Genomic DNA, 4016 nt, shown 5'->3' with positions numbered 1-4016 from the left:
TGCCCAACCTTCCTTCCGAGGAGTGGCTGGTGGGTTTGAACCGCCAGCCTTCTGGTTAGCAGTCAAGTGCCTTAGGCACTATGCTACCACAGCTCCTATGCTAAGAGATCTATACAAATGGAAGAACATACCATGCTCACGGACAGGACAACAAAATGTAAAAATGTCAGCACTACCCAAAGCTATCAATAGATTCAATGCAATGCTGATTCAGATTCTATCAGCATTCTTTAAGGACATAGAAAAACCAACCACTAAATTTACATGGAAAGGAAAGAGACCTTGGATGAGCAAAGCACTACTGAAGAAGAACAAAGAGGTCTCACACTCCCCAATCTCAAAACCTACTATGCAGCCATGGTAGTCAAAATAGCCTAGTATTGGTACAACAACAGATGTATAGACTAGGAGAACAGAATTGATAAACCAGAAATAGATCCATTCACTATGGACAGCTGATCTTTGCCAAAGGGCTGAAACCCATTAAATGGGGAAGAGACATCTCTTTAACAAATGGTGCTGGCAAAACTGGATATCCATTTGCAGAAAAATGAAACAAGATCCATACCTCACACCATACACAAAATCCAACTCCAGATGGATCAAAGATTTAGATGTAAAACCTAAAAGCATAAAGTACATCAAAGAAAAAATAGGAGCAAACTTAGGGGTCCTAGCATATGGCATAAACAGTCTATCAAACATAACTAAAAATGCACAAATGCCAGAAGATAAACAAGATGAATGGGACCTTCTAAAAATTAAATTCTTATGTGCATCAAAGGACTCCAAAAGAGTACAAAGAGAATCTATAGACTTGGAAAAAATATTTAGCAATGACATATCTGACAAAGGACTTATCTCTAAAATTCACAGAAAATTCCAATACCTCAACATCAAAAAGACAAACAATCCAATTAAAAAAATGGGCATGAACAGACACTTCACCAAAGAAGATATTCAGGTAGCCAACAAATACATGAACAAATGCTCACAATCATTAGCTATTAGACAGATGCAAATCAAAACAACAATGAGATATCATCTCAGCCCAGCAATAACAGCAAAGTTCAACTAAATAGAAAATCACAAATGCTGATGAGGGTGTGGAGAGACTGAGACTCTCATACACTTCTGGTTGGACTATAAAATGATATAACCACTGTGGAAAACAATATGGCGCTTCCTTAAAATGTTGGACATAGAAATACCATTTGATCCAGAAATCCCATTAGGTATATATCCTAAAGAAGTGAGAGCCAGGACACAAATAGATATATGCACACCCATGTTCATCACAGCACTATTCACAATAGCAAAGAGATGGAAACAACCTAAATGTCAACCCATGGAGGAATGAATAACCAAACTATGGCACATACACACAATGGGATGATACTATGCAACACTAAACAATAACGAAGAATCTGAGAAACATCTCATAATGTTGATAACTTGGAGGACATTATACTGAGTGAAATAAGTCAATCACAGAGGGACAAATATTGTATGAATCCACTATTATAAAAAGTCAAAGAAAGGTTTACACATGAATGTAAACTTTTTTTGTTGGTTACCAGGGATGGGAGAGTATGGGAGGGAAAATTGACAGATAGGTAAGAGACAAATATTGATTTGGGTGAAGGGAAAGGCAATATAACAACAGCAAGTGACCAGCACAATAACACTAAGGAAAAGGAACACATGGAGAGGTGCACAAGAGGTACAGACAACAAAGGGAAACACTTTTACATATGACAATACTGCATTATCAGCAATAACAAACGCTTATCTGCAGATGGATACATAGGTAGACAGGCAAGAAGATCAGGTATGAGCAAGCAAACTGGAATATACCATGACCATACATTTGGCAGACAATATTCCTACATATGTATTTGTATACACTTTAAAAATGTCCATATACATTATAGAACTAATGGGACAAAGTTAAGATAAATTTTTAGCCACAATCAAGTCCCCTAAGGGAGTGAATCCTGGGACTGGGGGCTCAAGACCATGGTCAGGGGTGACATCAAGCTCAACTGGCATCACAGTACACAAAAACATTACTCTACATCCTACATTGGTGAGTAGTAACTGGGGTCTTAAAAGCTTATGAGTGGCCATCTAAGATCCAACAATTGGTCTCTCCTCATCCCAAGCAAAGAAGAATGAAGAAAATTAAAGACACATAGAAATGATTAGTTCATGGGACTAGTGGACTATGGGAAATTCAGCCTACATGACACTAAGACCAGAAGAACTGATGGTGCCCAGGTACCACTGCCAAGCACTTGGAAAGAGATCAAAATTGGAGATCATTGATAGAGTGGGAGAAAACAATGGGACAAAACTCAAGAGCATGAAAAAGACCAGGCTTACTCATCCTATAGAAAGTGGTGAAACACCTGAGACTATGGCCCATAAACACCCTTTGGCTTGGAATTGAACTAACTCCCATGGTCCAGCCAAACAAAAGACAAGCCTACAAGGTGAACAATTACACCACATAAGTATACTCCTTAGAATAATCAACCATGGGAGATCAGAAGGACATCATTTGCATAGGGAGATAGCTCAGATGGCAGGAATGCATAGGAAAGAACATGGGGAAAAGGTAACAGGGAGGATGTGGGAAGAAAGTTGTTACACAGTGAGGATTGCAATCAATGTCATGAAACCAAATGTGTATGAAATATGTAGCATACTCGCATTTGGGAAACAAATTTGCTGTGTAACTTTCACCCAAATGACACACACACACACACACACACACACACAAATAATAATAGAAGAAAAGCAATGAATACATCTCTGTCATGAATAAATAAAAAATGTAGCTGCAACAGACTTAAGGAAAAAAAAAGAGCTAAGGAAAATCACTAAATTCTAAAGAAATAAACAAATGAGGATAAAGAGAGAGAGAGAAGCCAAACAAATATCACAACTGAAAGGAACGATAACTGAAATAAGAAACACAATGGAAGGATTTAACTATGTATTTAATCCGGCAGAAGAAAGAATCATGGAATCAGTGAATAATATAATAGAAAATACAGGAGCTGAAGAGCAACAAGACTGAAGGCTCAAGAAGGCTGAATGTAGTTTAATGGAATTATGGGACAACACACACCATGGGGATTCCAAGGGAGATGAGAGAAAGGGACAGAAAGAATATCTGAAAAAACAGATTAACAGAAAATTTCCCATATATGACAAAGGACATGAATCTAAAAATCCAAGAAGTTCAAAGAATTCCAAACAGGACAAATGTAGACATCTACACTAACACACATCATAATCAGGCTCGCAAAAAGTAAGAATAAGGAGAGAATTCTGAAAGCAGTGAAAGAGAAGCAAACAGTCACATACAAATGATAGTCAATAAGATTAAACGCCAATTCCTATTCAGAAACACTAGAGATCAGAAGGCAATGGAATGACATATTTAAAGTGCTGAAAGACAAAACTGTCAACCAAGAATACTATACCCAGAAAAACTGTCCTTCAAGAACAAGAGTAACTTCTGGGTCAACTTTCAGCTAAATAATAGACAGCCCTATAAGGTGAACAGTAATACCAGGTAGGAACACATTCCTGAAAACAATCAGCTACACAAGATCAAAAGGGCAGCATTTGTTCAGGGACAAAGCTCAGAAGGCAGGAAGAGATAGGAAAATAGGGCAAACAGAAATGGTAAACACAGGGCAAAAGTGGGAAGAGTGCTGCTACATTGTGGGGACTGCAATCAATGTCATAAAACAAGATGTATATGAATATGGAACGGAAAACTAATTTGCTTTGTAAACTTTCACCTAAATCACAACAAAAAGTTAAAAAAATATATGAGGGTGAAATTAAGAATTTCCTGGATAAACAGAACTTGGAAAGTTCATATCCATTAGACTGCCTCTACTATAAAAACTACTAATGGGAGTTCTGCAGATGGAAGGTGCAGTGTAGTAAATTACTTTGTGTGGCTTTTCTACCCATAAGTCTTTGTAAACTCCAAG

The 4016-nt window shown here is 37.5% G+C and overlaps 1 protein-coding gene across 1 annotated transcript in view; it reads right to left on the bottom strand.

Moving 5' to 3' along the window:
- SPECC1 (sperm antigen with calponin homology and coiled-coil domains 1) overlaps positions 1-4016 on the bottom strand; it is a 449155-nt gene that overhangs the window by 261868 nt on the left and 183271 nt on the right. The gene's annotated exons all lie outside the window — the stretch shown is intronic.

Source organism: Orycteropus afer, unplaced genomic scaffold (genome assembly GCF_000298275.1).
Source record: "Orycteropus afer afer isolate SDZICR_OR568_19922 unplaced genomic scaffold, OryAfe1.0 scaffold00139, whole genome shotgun sequence".
Taxonomy (NCBI): Eukaryota; Metazoa; Chordata; class Mammalia; order Tubulidentata; family Orycteropodidae; genus Orycteropus; species Orycteropus afer.
This window is presented reverse-complemented; position numbering and strand designations above follow the sequence as displayed.